This window comes from Varanus komodoensis, unplaced genomic scaffold, assembly GCF_004798865.1.
Source record: "Varanus komodoensis strain SLA01 unplaced genomic scaffold, ASM479886v1 scaffold21, whole genome shotgun sequence".
Lineage (NCBI taxonomy): Eukaryota > Metazoa > Chordata > Lepidosauria > Squamata > Varanidae > Varanus > Varanus komodoensis.
The window spans coordinates 16305601-16322991 of record NW_025335589.1 but is presented as its reverse complement, the minus strand read 5'-3'; the positions used below and the strand labels follow the sequence as shown (position 1 = coordinate 16322991).

The 17391-nt window shown below is 45.0% G+C and overlaps 1 protein-coding gene across 1 annotated transcript in view; it reads right to left on the bottom strand.

Moving 5' to 3' along the window:
• GALNTL6 (polypeptide N-acetylgalactosaminyltransferase like 6) overlaps positions 1-17391 on the bottom strand; it is a 541487-nt gene that overhangs the window by 374400 nt on the left and 149696 nt on the right. The gene's annotated exons all lie outside the window — the stretch shown is intronic.

Genomic DNA, 17391 nt, shown 5'->3' with positions numbered 1-17391 from the left:
GAACTTTTCTTTTCATGCCAAGTGAGCCCTTAGATAGCAGTTCCAACATTAAGATGACACAGTAATTGACAATATGTTTATGGAAATGTTTTCATACAGTTCTCCCCACCCCAACCTTCCTCAAGTAATAGAGTCATTTAGAATGTGCTCTTATTTTGATACTAGTTATGCATAACATAGACACTTGGAGCACACACTGAAATGGAGTGAACATTTTATCCAGGTTTTTCATATTAAAACCTTGCTGCAGCAACTGTTCAGAATAAAAGTTCCCTTCCTGAGACCTAAAACTGAAGCTTGAAAGATATTCACCAGCCCTTTTTCCTCTGCCTGCATAAATCCCAACATTCTTTCATTCATTCACTCAAAATTATTTTAAAGGGCCCTTTAAAAATGAGACCTTCTCAACTGAAAGGCACACAGCATGGACACAAAAAATCATTAATATGTTCAGTAAAAAATCCATATAAGCAGACATTCACAATAAAAATCGATGCAAGCAAGTAGGGCGTATCTGGATCCTACTTAGACACTGAGATCTACACATGAAAGGGGCAAAGGGAAAGAACAGGGCTAGCCCACCCTTGAAAAAGCCATATGTGGTAGCTATGCCCCTGACTGATGTGTAACTGAATGAATCCGAAATTGTATGTGGCTGTGGAGGCGAAGATGCTTCTAAAGGGAAAACATGGAGGGTTACTAACAAAGGAGCAGGAACACTGGTCAATCCACAGGAGTGAATGCACAGGAGTGGTATTCTTCATATGTCGATCACATGTTGTCCAGAAACAGGTCTTTTTCGTGCATAATGGATACTTGACTGGGGCTCTGGTAATAGGCTGAACTAAAAATTGTCAAGGTAAACTCTTAGCCAGAAATGTGGGAGGGAACAAGAGATGTAGAGGGACCAGTTATCATAATTGCATTTACGGATTCAAATTATTTATTAGACACTTTTCAGCCACAGCTCTCAGCATGGCTTGTAAAGATTTAACAACCGTGCACCATAAACATAAATAAATAAAATCCTACCTCAAAGCACACAAATTTAAAGCCTAAAACCAGAATCAACTAAAAGGTGTAGATGAATAAATAAATTTTAAAAACCACTCAGTGTCAAGGCAAGAAAGCAAGATAAAGCCAGGTAAACCTCCCAGGTCTTGATCTTTAAAGTTGTAAATGGTTTGGATCTAATACCCAATCCTATGGAATTGAGAAAGAATTCAGGCAATTTCCAATTGTGATGCCATAGGCAGAGCTACCTCAGAGATGAAAAGCACTGCTCAGCTATTCATTGCCACCACTCAGCTCCAAGGTGCCTCTTCTTCAAAGCTTGGTATCATGCGCTCAGAGCTGAACATGGAAAGGAAATGGGGCATACCAATCAGTGGGCAGGGGAGAGAAGCGGTGAAGCCAGGATATGCTGATTCCTGCTACCCAATGCCTTCCAGGGCATCACCACTACATGAGCTCAGAGGCCCATCGATCTACAAAACAGGAAAGGGAAGGCAGAAAAGCCAAAACCAGCCTCTGTCGCTGCTTCAGCCCTCAACGCAACAGGCTAGAAGAGTGCAGCGTAATTGGAAGCCTCTGAGCAGGCCTGTGCCCTAAAGGAACATCCATCTATATGCACCTGCCTGAATGAAGTTAGGCAGGTAGTTACAAGCGAGAGGGCCTTCTTAACTGTGGCACTTATGGAAACCATCAGCCAAAATAGTCACCATTATGTCATTAAAAGCTGATCATTGGAAGCCAACTTACACATAGCGAATTGATTTCTCATACTAAGTTATCTTCAGGAGATAATAGGTATTTAAAGATGCTGCTAAAATACATTCCTCTGAATCTAGCTATATTTCCATGTCAGTTAAAACTGCAATTGAAGACTGCAGGCTAGTGCAGCAGTTTAAGCTTTTCAGATTAACCTGTTGTTGACACATTCCTTCCACAGGCACAAGTTTGTTCACTGCCAGAAGGCTGCTTCTCCAATGTTACTGTAGTGTTCTCTTGAAATGTTGGGATAGTCTCTAGGACCAGTTCAAGATAGAGCCGATAATGCATGGTGTGAAAGACTCTGCTTGTTTGCATAAGGCCCCCACGCTGCCAGAGTTAATGGCAGAATTGACCACACTCCATGCCCAGAGTATAGGTTAGGCTTGCATGTGCTAAATTGGCCTTTACAATTGACAGAACCATTTCCCACAACTTGTCTGTAGAAAATGGCATTGCCCAACATCTTTAATAGGATTTTAAGGTGTATGCTAAATTCACCTTAAAATCCTGTTGGCAAATATCTTGCATAGTTGCAATATAATCTAAATATTATATTGGCCTAACAAATTGTTAGAAAACTGCATGAGAGGTTAGCTTTATTATGCAGTTAATTGTCAAGTCCAGCCCTGTCAAAATTACTAAAGATCATATTACTGAACTAAAACGATTTGGTTCTTTCTTTCTTTCTTGCTTGCTTGCTTGCTTGCTTGCTTTCTAAGACAACACACTCCAGTATATTTTTGCATTCCATTTTAATTCAACAACCAAAACATACAGTCTCAAGTCTCATCAGCCATACCTATGGCTGGATTTTCACTTTTGAGACTCTACTGAAGGATCAAATATTTGAATGCTTCATCATAAACGTTCCTCTGCACATACAAAGTGGCACCGTGGGACAAACAAGCCTAAGAGCATCATCCTGATGTGCCAGTTTGATTTTGTTATTTGTTCTATGTTTTAATTAAAAGTATATCACCCACCTGCAGTTTGGAGTGGCACTGTCCAATATCATATTGCATCAGGTGGGGCTGCTGGATGGGAAGCTTGGCTCTTTGACAAGAAATCTTTACCTGCCTTTAGATACACTTCATTTTAATATTAGATTTTCTGGTGGCAAAATGCAGTGGGAATGCCAGGAACTCAGATGATTATGAGCATTCTACCCAAGGTAGCAAGAACAGTCTTTACCTCCCCCTTCTCCCACCTACAAGTCATCTGGGTGGCTGCTTTCTCAAGCCTAATTCAAGGAGAAGGAAGGATGCTGAGGCACTGCCAGGATATTTCACATCTTAGCACTCCTACCCATCTTCTGGAAAGGCCACTAAGTTTCTTCCCTGAGGTGACTTTGGAGAAACCGCCGTTTTCACCCCTATTGCTATGAGGGGAGAGGCATTTGAGTGTGGATTCCCAGCTCTGAGTTTGGAATGTTTCCTCAATCCTGGCTTTGCAAATCTAAAAATTAATATGGTCCTCTAGATGCTGTCTCAGGGTCAGAGGATTGCTCTGTTAAGAAGTCTAAGATCTTTCAGCATATCGTCCAAAACTGGAGGCTCTGCAACACCCTAACCTATTGGCTCTTGCTGATAGGGTGGAAGGCAGGGGGAGTCAGACTGAGGCAATAATCTCTCCTCGCGTATATTGCAATGGCCTTAACAGGTAGGCAACATAGCTTCTAATCCCTGTAAAAGGTCCATTAGATTCCTTTCCAGGCAGAGTGGTTTATTTTTACTCTAGAATGTTTTTAATAACAAGAGAGGAAGCATTATCTTGCCTCTGCTTTGCAAAGTTTACCTCCATGTAGGCATTTACCCCTTGGTTTTTAGAATACAATCCCATACACATCTCCTTAGAAGTCCCATTTTCTTCAAAGGGGCTTATTACCAAGTTAGTGGGCACAGGGCTGCAATTGTAATAAATTAAATGCAGATGGCCCCTAGAAAACATTCATATGCTCATAAAGGAAATAGCCATTTGTGATATAACCAAATCCATCAGTTGTAGTGCACTTTATAAATTATATTTAAATATTACTCATTCTCTGGTGAATATCTTTCATGAAATGTGCCTTAATGGGGGATGGGGGAGCAAACTTGCTTCTCTTTTCTTCACGCACACACACACATGCAGGCATGTACACTGTAATTAACTTTAATGAATACACCCAGCCACAGGGTTAACAAATTATTGCCTTTACAGTTTGGCCTCACTAAATCTCCTGGGAGAATTCATGCAGTAAAGAAGGCCAGAAAAAAGATTAATTATTTTACCTTTGATGCAAACATGCTATTAAAAAAAAACAAAATCAAAGAAGAATCAAAGAATTCCACATCCAAGAACAGTGGCACAGAGAAGCTGTGGGCTGCAATTTATTGTAGAAATGGGATGACTGGTATAGAAGAAATATAGGGTGCAATGTAAGGCTAGGGTGCTTTAATTCCTTCCCCTTGTCCCACTCCTTCCTTCTATTAGAGGTGGATGACAAAGGAATATGTTAGTTTCTGCATGGTGGATTGGTCCCAAAAGATGATGGGATCCATACCTGGACACTAATCGGGCATTGGTTCTCTTCCCATTCTTGCCAGTCAAAAGGAAATTCTCACTAAATTCTTCATCTCATGAAGGGCTGCATGGTTACAAAAATAACCTTTGTCTGATAAGGATTTTTGTATGGCTTTTATGGGACCCTGTGCTTTTTATTTGTCCCTAGGGGATGCACTGAAGACGCAAGGAAAAGCTCCTAGCAGATGGGCAATGTAGGGCAGTGGTGGCGAACCTATGGCACGTGTGCCACAGCAGGAATGCAGAGCCTTCTATGTCGGCACGCAAGCCAAGTTGCCCCAGCTTTGGCCAAGCAGCCGAGCATTGGAAAACAGCATACATACAGGCCATGCACATGCTTGGAAAGGAGTGGTGGTGCCAAGCAATGACATCACAAGCCTCGAGTCATTAGCTGCGACTCGTCCGAGCTTTCTCATGATCGGTTAGTGCACTGCCAAGGACATGTATATATATATATTTGCTTGGACTGGCAGTGAGTTGTTTTTTCTAAACTAAAACCTCAGTTTTCAGGTTTTATTGTAGTGCTGGCACTTTGGGATAAATAGGTGGGTTTTGGGTTGCAGTTTAGGCACTCGGTCTCTAAAAGGTTCACCATCACTGGGTTAGGGTTGGAAAAACAAGGTGTCCTGGTATGATTTTGATGGTTGGAATGTGTTTAGAATGGGCAGAAATGCTGAGCTGTGCAGAAAAAGCTACTCAAGGAAGGCTTTTTCAAAATTGTCCTATTTTCAGTGGAACTTCCACCCTGTAGTAGGATTAGGGTTAGAAAAACGAGGTGTCCTGGCATGAGTTTGATGGTTGTAATGTGTATAGAATGGGCAGAAATGATGAGCTGTGCAGAAAAAGCTACTCAAGGAGGGCTTTTTTCAAAATCACCCCTTTCCATGGTATTTTACCCCTATATTAGGCTTAGGGGAGTGCACCAGGGTAGGGTTAGGCCAGTGGTGGCGAAGCTATGGCACGCGTGTCACAGCGGGCACACAGAACCCTATCTGTTGGCATGCAAACCAAGTCGCCCTGCATCACCCCAGCAGATGAGCATCGGATCACAGTGCACATCGGGGCCATGCATATGCTCAGAAAGGAGTAGCGGCACCAGGTGATAACATCATGAGCCACAACTCATTAGCCACCACTCGTCTGAGCTTTCGTAGTGCACTGCCAAGGAGATATATATATTTGCTTGGACTGGCTGTGAGGTGTTTTTTCTAAACTAAAACCTCAGTTCTCAGGTTTTACTGTAGTGCTGGCACTTTGTGATAAATAATAATTTTAATAATAATAAGATAAATAATAACTTTTCTGAAGAAGGTCTATAAAGGGTGTGTGAGAGACGTGCCGGGGCAGGGTGGGGCACGGGGAGGAGCCCTGCAGCCTACAAAGCACCGGTGGCGCCTGGGACCAGCCCCCAGGAGCGAACCAGCGCGTCGGACCGGCCCCCCGGGACCGGCCCCCAGGAGCAAACCACCTCCATCTGCGCCGCGCAGAGCCTGTGCCACCCGGACCCCGCTGCTGCTCCGCCGCTGCTGCCTGCTGCTGCCGCACCGAGGCCAGGACCACCGGCCCAGGCCCCTGCTCTGGCCCGCTTCCCGGTCGTGTGTGAGAGACGCACCGGGGTGGGGTGGGGCATGGGGAGGGGCCCTGCGGCCTACAAAGCGCTGGCGGCCGAAGGGCAACAGCCTAAGGGCGGTGACGCTGCCATTTGGGGGCTGAGCATGGGCCAAGCAGGGGGCTAGGCTGGCCGGGGGCTTTGGTGGTTGGTCTTAGTTTTGGCTTGTGGGCTAGCAGTGGTTTTAAGTAGGATGTTTTTAGTAATTTTAATGGTCGGTTTTAGGTTGCTTTTTATAGGTGCATCTCGTGCTTTACTATGATGTTGCCTGGGGAGCGCGGGGGTGCCACCATTGGGGTGGTGATGGGCAATGGACGTTATGGCGTTGGGGGTCTAACGGGTCTGCATAGAAGAAGGAGGGACAGATGGTTAACACCTGTCCCTCTTTCTGGTTATTCCCCCAACCGGCGGGTTCTAGGTAGACTTGTCAGCTGCCCCCCGGGCCTGTCGGTGCTGTTGCTTAATGCCAGGTCGGTCCAAAATAAGGCAATACTCATCCATGATTTGATCATGGATGAGAGGGCCAACCTGGCTTGTATCACACAGACCTGGGTGGGTGAGGGGGGGGATGTCGCCATCTCACAACTGTGCCCGCCCGGGTACCTGGTCCAGCACCGACCACACCTGGAGGGGAGGGGAGGGGCGGTCGCTCTGGTTTATCGAGCTTCTATTTCCCTTGTGGGGCTTCCTGTCCTCTCGAGGCCGGGGCTGGAGTGCCTCCACTTGGTGTAGGGCGACCGAGACAGATTGGGGATTCTGTTGGTGTACCGTGCATCCTTCTGCCCAACAGACTCCCTGCCTGAGCTGACAGAGATCTTCTCGGACCTGGTGTTGAGGACTCCCAGGATATTGGTCCTGGGGGACTTCAATCTCCATGCCGAGAGGCTTCTAACCGGGGCGGCTCAGGACTTCATGGCCTCCATGGCGGCCATGGGGCTGTCTCAACATGTCAGTGGCCCGACCCATGAACGTGGACACACTCTGGACCTAGTTTTCTCAACGGGGCAGGAAGAGGGTGATCTAAGGGTGAGGAATTTAAGTTTGATGCCCTTGTCATGGTCAGATCACTTCCTCATAAAGTTTGAGCTCGAGAGCGGCCTTTCCCTCTGTAAGGGTGCGGACCAGATTGTATTGGTCTGCCCCCGGAGCCGGATGGATCCTAATGGATTCCTGAAAGCACTGGAGGATTTTCCGGTTGACAAGGCTGGTGATCCTGTCGATGCCCTGGCTGAATTGTGGAATGGGGAGATGACCAGGGCTATTAACACGATCGCTCCCAAGCGTCCTCTCCCACCTGGCAGAGCCTGTTCATCTCCTTGGTATACACCTGAATTATGGGCGATGAAGCAGGTTGGGAGACGTCTAGAGCGTAGGTGGAGGAGATCATGGGGTGAATCTGACCGAACACACTTAAGAGCCCATTATTGGGCCTATGCTGTGGCAGTGAGGACGGCGAAGAAGAAATTCTTCTCCGCTTCCATTGCCTCCTCACAATGCCGTCTGGCGGAGCTTTTTCAGGTGGTGCAAGGGCTGATATATCCAGGCCCAAAGAAAGATCTCATACCACCCTCAAAGGCCTGCTGTGATGACTTTGCCAGGCATTTCAGGGAGAAAATCGCTCAGATTCGTCACGAGCTTGACTCTACTATTGAACCAGATTCTACTGAGGAGATGCCAACGACGTTGTCAAGTCCACAATTAATGGATGAATTTCAGTTGTTGTGGCCTGATGATGTGGACAAGGTGCTTGGACAAGTATGCCCTACCACCTGCTTACTAGACCCATGCCCATCCTGGCTACTTAAGAAAGCCAAGGACGGGATTGGCACCTGGATCCTGGGGGTGGTCAATGCCTCTTTAAGAGACGGTCGGGTACCGTCTTCTTTAAAAGAGGCGGTAGTCCGACCAGTCCTAAAGAAGGCATCCCTGGATCTAGAGGTGGCCGCCAATTATAGACCAGTGGCCAACATCCCGTTCCTGGGCAAGGTGCTAGAGCAGGTGGTGGCGGGACAACTCCAAGCACTCTTGGATGAAACTGATTATCTGGACCCCTTTCAGTCCAGCTTCAGACCCGGGTACGGCACTGAATCTGCCTTGGTCGCCCTGTATGATGACCTGTGCAGGGAGAGAGACAGGGGGAGTGCGTCCCTGTTAGTTCTCCTGGACCTCTCAGCGGCTTTCGATACCATCGACCATGGTATCCTTCTGGATAGGCTGGCGGGATTGGGAGTTGGAGGCACCGCGTGGCAGTGGTTCCGCTCCTATCTCAACGGCCGATTTCAGAAGGTGGTGCTGGGGGACTATGGCTCTGCGCCATGGCAGTTATGCCATGGAGTTCCGCAGGGGTCCATTTGGTTCCCCTTGCTATTCAACACCTACATGAAACCGCTGGGAGAGGTCATCAGGAGGTATGGGCTGCGGAATCATCAGTACGCTGATGATACCCAGCTCTACCTCTCATTTTCCACCAATCCAGGTGAGGAAGTGACTGTGCTGAACCGGTGCCTGGCCGAGGTAATGGGCTGGATGAGGGTCAATAAACTGAAGCGCAATCCAGACAAGACGAAGGTCCTGTTGTGGGTGGTTCGGGCCTCGGGATGGGGGACTTGGGCCTTGTCCTAAATGGGGTTGCACTCCCTCTGAGGGACAGGGTTTGCAGCTTAGGAGTGCTTCTTGACCCTGAGCTGTCTTTAGAAGCCCAGGTGACGGCGGTGGCGAGGAGCGCTTTCCTTCAGCTTCGGCTGATCCATCAGCTGCGTCCCTTCCTGGAGAACGATTGCCTGGCAACAGTCCACAGGCGTTGGTAACTTCCTGATTAGATTTCTGCAACGCGTTCTATGTGGGGCTACCCTTGAAGACGGTCTGGATACTTCAATTGGTGCAGAATAGAGCTGCCAGGTTGCTGACGGGGACTGGGCGTTGTTCTCATACAACCCCAGTTCTCTGTCAGCTCCACTGGCTCCTGATTGAAGTCCGGGCCCAATTCAAGGTGTTGGTTATGACCTATAAAGCCCTCAAAGGCTTGGGCCCTGGGTATCTATAGGAACGCTTGTGTCCATATATGCCCTCCTGCTCCTTGAGATCAGCAACAGCTGCCCTTCTCCGGGAACCCTCTGTGAATGATATTAGGAGGGTGAGTACCCGGAAGAGGGCCTTCTCTGCGGTGGCGCCCCACCTATGGAATGCGCTCCCCAGAGAGGTCCACCTGGTGCTGTCGTTATTTGTTTCTCAGTGCCAGGCTAAGACCTTTTTATTTAAAACTTATTTTAAGTGTTAATTTATTGTGTAGGATTTAAAAAATTTTAAGCCGAGATGCACCGGATTTTAATATTTTTAGTGTATAACTTTGTTTTTGTATAATTTTGTATATTTTTGTTTTTGTTGTAAGCCGTCCCGAGGCTTTGTTGCGATGGGGGCGGCATAAAAATGTTTTAAATAAATAGATAAATAAAGAGTTCATGATAAAGGAAAGTTATTCTGGCTCTCCTCTACAACAAAAGTTTACATGTGTTTTGATACTACAGCACTAAACTATGGTTAGGGTCAGTCCATGAGCCATTATCAAATCCCAGGCTTTCCTTGATACCATGAGCATGGGAAACATGTCTGAACATCTAGGAGTCAGCAAGTCCAATATTTGTTCTGGGGCAAAAGAGCACAGATGCTTCTGCCATACTACACCCATAATCTAGCTTTATCACCATGTCATGCAGCCTTTCTCAGCATCTTTGCTTATCTGCCCATCCCATCCGAAGTCTGGCTCTTGCTGAACTCAACACAAGCCCTCCAGTGTGTCACTCTGAGGGGTCCTTCAGACTGAAGTAGAAGGAGAACGGCCACTCCAGAGTGCCCCACTGGCTGCTTGCTCACTGTGGCAAATGCAAACAGGAAAATAGCTAGCAGGTTCTCCAGGGCACCTGCTGGACAGGTGAGGGGGAAGCATCATCATTGACTGCTCCTTCTGGTCTGCCACCTGAAGTGGAGGCCTCACCCTGCCTCTTGAAAATCGCTGCTCTGCAATTGCCAGTTGGCCTAGAGCCAATATTTTTGCGCTGACATACATAATAAAAGCAAGTCCGAAAATAGTGATATCACCATTAACAAAACACAGTAAAATAATGGCTTTAAAAGGGGCAACAAACATGCACATTAATCTAAAATAAGTTAACCTTGAATGGATCAGAATGATCAACAGATAATAGGGACAAAACACTCCTTATGTCTTCCTTCTGCACCCTCATTTAAACTTCTCAATCCAGAAGGGTTTTTTTCAATAAGTTTTATTTGAAATTATAGTCCTAAAAAAACAAAGAAAAACTAAAAACAGCATCAATCATCAAAAACATTGGGCCTGCTGGGTCAGCCCCCACACCCTTCTTTTTCTATTTATGATAACATAAAAAACATATTTAAATCTATACGAAGTCCCGTTTCTCTAGCCAATAATAAAAAGAGTCCCAAGTTTGATAGAAGCCAATCCAGAAGTTTTTAAAAACTCCAAAATCTGTAATCACTGCCATTACTCCAAGAAGAATGTATTTAACCACTCTTTTCAAATGAATGCAATGCCCTTTAGTTCTCAAACTATCAATTGTTCAATAACAGAACAAGTACTAATTTAAACACACAGGTAGGTTTGGGGTGTGGAATGGGACATAACTAGAAGTATTGTAGGGCTAGAAGGAGCTGATTATTCTCAGTTTTTCAAGCCAAAATGAATTGGAGAGTGGTACAAACACAGACATTCCATCCATGGACCTGAAATTCTGGGTGGGAAGATGACATGCATCTTGTACGATCCAAGACATGAGAGGTAAATTCTTCACTGTCTTTTATATGTATGTGTCACCTATAAAATATATAAATTTACAGTCAATCATCCCAGTTCTACAGTATTATTGAAGGTCTGTCATTTTCCCTTCCAAAATACAAGCATTCACACACTCACACAGCTCTTGGGCGTCATTTCCCAAAGAAGAATTCTCTAGAACTCCCTAGCCCTTATGTCCCTTTCTTAAGATGAGACAGCTGGGAGAGGTGAAAGGGTAGTAGCAGTGGAGGAGAGCAGTGAAATGTGAGTGGATGCGGGGTGCTCAAGGTGATCTGTGCCCACTTCAGTTCCCCTCACTGCACTGAGCAGGTTTGCTTTATGCCCCTTCCCTACTTCGAAATGCAGCCCTATGACTTTCTAAGCACTGCTGTTCTTCATTGGAGAAGAGAGGTGGACAGCAGCTCTTTGTTCATTTCCATTTATCATTTAAGTCGAAACCAGGATTGACAGATCGGGAAATGAAGACTTCCACAGGAGCAGAAAATGGAAAATCTTGCAGACGCCATAAAGTTTTATTGGATTTCTTTTGGACACTTCTATCACTCTTAAGGAGTTTCTCAGGGTGCAATCCAATGCTCCCTGCTCTTGGACCACGCAAGCCTTACAACTTGGAGGCTCACATGCGTCCAATGCATGGAGCAAGAAGCAGCGGCAGTTATTTTCTGTGCTATGCCTTGTGCCCTCCCTTTCATCTGGACAGTTGTTTTCAGTTATCTAGTCAAAGCACCCTGGAGGAAGAGGAAAGAATGCTCGGGTGAGGAAGCAGCCAGTCAGGATTGCCACTCCATATCTCTCTCTCTCTCTCTCTCTCTCTCTCTCTCTCTCTCTCTCTCTCTCTGTGTGTGTGTGTGTGTGTGTGTGTGTGTGTGTGCAGGGCAAAGGTCCAGCCTTTGGACCCCCCCCCCCCAGCAGGGTCTCCAGCTAATCCTATGTGCCCCCCCCAATCCAGAAGGCATAGAATTGCATTCTAAAACTTGTTATTGAATAATATCAGCAAAAGGGACATTGCTGACCAAGGCAGTTCAGTACTGAGGCTGGGATTCACATATGCCCAAGCATGTGCTGAGTGGGTTGCTTGCTGCCTCCCCTCATGGAAAAACGGTCTGCTTTATCACACATATTGTAACTTCAATTTCATAAGTCAGGCAATCTGGAGGAAGCTGCTGCTGCTGCTTTGAGAAATGTAAGGCCAAATCCACTCTACATATCTATGACTTGGACAAGGTATTACAGCCAGGGATAACATACAAATGAAGAACAGAATGATAACAGACTTGAATAATTATCAGTAGGAAAGAGAAGGGAAGTTTATTGTCAGTAGCCAATTTAAAATCACTAAACCATTTCTTTAAATACAGACTAGATGGCAGGAAGCATTTGAATGAAGCGGAATCAATACAGCAGCCTACGAAATGAATAATTGGATGTGCTAGTAGAATCATCCAGGGAAGCATCAAAGCCAAGACCTAAAGAAGGAACCTGCTAACCATGCTTCTAGCATCATGGCATCCACCTGCCCAGTCTCTCCCAGTCCCTTCTCCCTGTGCATCTTCTACTCTTTTTCAAATCACTGTTCCCTCATCTGTCCCTATCCTGCCTTTCCTGGTGTTTTGCTGCTAAGAGACAACCAAGAGGAAAGTTTGCATGCATCTGAGGTTGCACTTTTTCTTTTTGCTCAGGACAAGGGACCAAGGTGAGAGCGGAATTACTTTCTGCTACAACAGGAAGCATTGCTTGAAATGTTTCATTACCTCCCCACACACACACACACCTTCCCCCCACCCCCGTGTTTCTATTGGGTGGTCTCTTAACATAAGCATTCTGCGAATTGTCCAATATCAGTATATATTGTTACTAATATTGGATAATGCTAATCAGCCTGCTAGTACCTCTTGCACATATTTAGATATTTTAAATTAAGCATAGCTAAGCTAATGTGGTATTATAATTTATTTAAATTATGGCAAAAACTGCTTTGAGCATTATGTGTTGGGGGAAATGTGCTATACAAAAGTCTATGAATCAAATTGCATCTTATGATGGTCAAATGGTACATAGCTGATGGTTAACTTTTTAATCCCTTTCGATTAACTGTATACATCCCCCTGATGAATTCTGGGGGAAGAAAAAAGAATCCTTTGATACCACTGGCATCAAAGCCTCCCAGATTCGGATCAGGATCACACATACCCTGCAGTGAGTGAAAAACTAACCTTGAGCTACATGGTGTCAGGCCCAACTTTCTGACCCACTTGGGAGATACAACACAGGACACAAATAATACTGAAGCTGTACTGCAGCAGACCAGCTTTTCAAAGAATACGGCTTTCTAGATCCCAATAAATGTGACAGCAGCTTTTGGCATAAAGCCTTTTTCAAGAGAAAGTCCCAAAGCCAAATCCACTAAAAATCTGATTCCAAGTGAGTTCAAGGTTCACAGAAGGTTCAAGCCAAGAAAGCATTCCAGACAATTAAGATGTTATCCCTAGCAATGGCTCTTCAGCCTCTGTGTTGGTTAAAATATAAGTAAAGGACTGTTAAGACTCCCCTTTTGTCGAGCTGTTCTCAGCAGGGAATGTGGCTTACAAGCAAACTCTCTTCTCCATTGTTTAGTTGATGGCCTAACCTTGGAGATCACCCAACTTCACAGATCTCCTCCTGCTTAGTTGTCACAAGTCAGGCCTCACTCAAGGCCGAGTCCTGCAGCTGTAGCAAATAGGGAGTATCATTCTCCTTCAGCCTGCAGTCACAAGTTAGGCAGAGCTGAGCTCCCAGGCCTGGCCTTCCCTTGACTAGACTAGGCATTAAATCATCCTGATCTAACTCTTAATCAAACTCAGAATCCTCAGCTAGAGGACCCACTGCATTTCGGTTAGGGCCGACAAACGCTATGCTTTTGCTAAACAAATGCTAAACAACCTTCTCGGGCCAACAGCAGAATGGGAAATGTCCTGGGTACCTCCACAAAATGGCTGCCATGGGAAGCATGGCAAAGGACAAGTAAATTACCTAAAAGACTGAACACAGAGGAAGAGGTGAGGCTGAGACTCCATATACAAAGCAGCTCTTTTGAACCCATGGTTTTAGCATTGACGGAAACCAGTTGCCAATAGAGCTAGAGGACCCACTGCATTTCGGTTAGGGCCGACAAACGCTATGCTTTTGCTAAACAAATGCTAAACAACCTTCTCGGGCCAACAGCAGAATGGGAAATGTCCTGGGTACCTCCACAAAATGGCTGCCATGGGAAGCATGGCAAAGGACAAGTAAATTACCTAAAAGACTGAACACAGAGGAAGAGGTGAGGCTGAGACTCCATATACAAAGCAGCTCTTTTGAACCCATGGTTTTAGCATTGACGGAAACCAGTTGCCAATAGAAAAATGTGCAAATTGAAAAATAAGTGGGGTTGGGTAGAGACAAGAAAGGTGTCCAGGAGTGCACCATGCAATTGTTGCAATATGTAATTTGCCCTATTACTCATTACTATTTCTCTATCATTGACCCCTCTCAAGATGTGTCCCTATGAAATAGATTTCCTCCTCTCTGTCCTCTAGTCCAGGTGTTGCCCTGTCTATGCATGTTTCTCTCCACTTCATCCTGAAGGCTGCAAAGGATGTTCTGGACTTCCCTGCCATTTCCTGAACCTGCTCATTTACCCTTTCCCTCAAGGAGTATAAGAAGCTGCTTTTTTCAGTCTCAGTCATGCATTCTGTATAATGTCAGCATAATAGCAGTATAAATAGCACTGGAATGCTGTCTTCTTTACTTTGAAGAAGCAAGTAGCAGATTTATTCTGTTTATTTTCTTTCACTGGGATTCATACACCTCTGAACAGGTTTTGAAAACAAAATATTTTGATTTCAGAAGGTAAATAACAGTGCAACAAAAATTATCCCTCCATAACAACACCACCACTAGGAAAACACCACAGTTCAGAATTACACAGCTTTGGAATTAAAACTAAAAAGAAGAAGCATTTCTAAACTTCTGTAATTCAGATTGCATGCAGTTCTGTAGTCTCTGAAAAAATAAAAATTAAAAAAAAACTGGGGCTACATGCAAGTGTTAATTAGGATGGTGATTCCATACAGCTGGTTCTGGTATGCTCACACATGTTTAGAAAAGGTTAAGAACAACATAGATCTTAACATTTGCAAAGTTAATGAGGTTACTGTCAAAGCAATAAAACTGCAAGGCATCTTCAAAGTACTGCTTTGTTCTGTATATAGACCTGCTGAACTGTTGGAAACTGCCCAGAGAATTTTGGATGTGGGGCATTATAGGAATGAAATAAATAAATCAATTAATGAACTATATCTCAGAGGGATTAATCATGGGATCTACACCAAAACACTGGACATTGTATGCTTTAAAAAGTAAAATAGTAATCCCATTCTTGTTTACCAGGCCTTCATTTAGTGAAAGGACTGAATTTGCAACTTTGCATATATCTGCAACCTACAGCTGGTATGTAATTTTCTCTGTATGATGTAAATGGTAGAATGAAAGAAGAAAAAGTGGATCTGGGAAAACTGATAGACTGCCCGTGTTCATTCACAATTCTGCCACCCCCACCCTGAGACACACTCAGTGTCACAGTCCATGTATTAAGAACATAAACTAATCATTAAGATGACATAACACCTTTTATCCTGAACACCTTATGGAAGTAGATCTATGCAGTATATTAAACAAGTCAAGGTGCTTCAGAGCACACCCTACAATGCATCATTCAAGTTACAGTTACCAAAAAGTCCCAGACCTACTCTCAGGGTGAAATTATAAGAGACATTATTGAAAAGCAGACCCTGCATGAATATTTTTTCAAAGAAGGTCCCTGCAGCTAGGACTCGGAGCTGAATAGAGTTTGTACTGTGGACAGAAAGAAGAAAGTCCTTCAATTCTCTCCATAGCATTGGTGCTGCAGGGTAGTGAGCCAAGCAGCAGAAGAGCTGAGAAGTGTACTTCTGAATGTTTCTGGCATCCATCTGGAGCCCAGGAAAAGTGACATCTCTCAAAGTTCCTGGTACTTGGCTTGGCATAGCCCTACCATCAACTGGGGAGTTGTTCTTGTTGTTAGTCACAAAGTCATGTCTGACCCATCGCGACCCCATGGACAACATTCCTCCAGGCCTTCCTGTCCTCCACCATCCCCCAGAGTCCACCCAAGCTCGCACCAACTGCCTCAGTGACTCCATCTAGCCACCTCATCCTCTGCCTCCCCTTCTTCTTTTGCCATCTATTGTTCCCAGCATTAGGCTCTTCTCCAGGGAGTCCTTCCTTCTCATTAGGTGGCCAAAGTGTTTGAGTTTCATCTTCAGTATCTGGCCTTCTAAAGAGCAGTCAGGGTTGATCTCCTCCAGGACTGATCGGCTGAATCGCCTTGCGGTCCAAGGGACTCGCAGGACTCTCCTCCAGCACCAAAGGCCTCAATTTTTCAGTGCTCAGCCTTCCTTATCGTCCAACTTTCACAGCCATACATTGCAACTGGGGAGTAAGAGGAAGCAAAAGCCTCCTACCTTGCTACTACCATTAGAGCAGCAGTAGCAGCCCGAAGATAAGTGTGGGAAAGGTGAGTGAGGGAAGGGGTGTGAAGGCTGAGTGGTGGAAAGCAGGTGTGCCAGTGAAATAGGTAGGAAGAGGTTTATGTGCTCCGGGGTGGACGTGGGAAGTGAAGGGAAGCTGTTACAATCCCAGCCAATTTAATCTGACTAGCTTGGACCAATGTGTTTTCTGATTATTATTTTTACCAAACAGTGATGGGTTGGTATGCTAGGTATTGTTCACCCCTAATGTTTAGCAAGATGTTTGCTCCAGATATATCACAAGGGCTCCACATCACCAGTATTACCATTTCTGCTCATTTATTTGTTTTAGAAGGTCTCTCTGCAAGCATTCTTAAGAGATTCATAGCAGAAATAAGAGCAAAGCAGACTTGTGCTTAGAAATGGCATTAATTTTCTTCACAACACATTTATTACATTCTGCTTCCTTGCTCAGAATCAGCTGTCACCCTCATCTGCCTTTAGGCTTTCTCCTTTTAAAAAGGATTCAGTGGCTGTCTACAGCAACAACTGAAGATCTAACTAACCCATTTTTCCCCAACAAATAAAACAATCTATTCCATTACTTCCTGTACAAACGTTCTTGCACTCACTTTTAAAATAATGGACTACTAATTTCTTAACGAAGACTAGGGTGAAATATGAGCTGTTTGGATACTTCATGCATTAAAGAAAACCACAGAACAACCCATCCCAAGGGCAGAACCTTGAACAGGCAATTAAAGCCTTCAAGAACATAGCCCAGGGCAAGTAAGCATTGCCTCTTTTCCCAGATTCTTTCTGGGGCTGAAAGCCTTGAGGCTAAACCATGCATTCAAGGAGCAAAGTGCTTCCATAGAGAATGAGGGTAACTGTAAGGGGTGGTGGAGGCCACACCCGCTCGTTTCCAACCCAGCACCAAGTGTGTTGTTCCAAATACCTTCTTCACCTTTCAGTGAGTGTATTCCAAACTGCAATGGCTCCAGCTACTTTTTTCAAGGTTAAACATTGCCAGCAAACTTTATTTGAAAGACTAGACAAATTGCACATCTGAAAATTCTGTTCTGCAT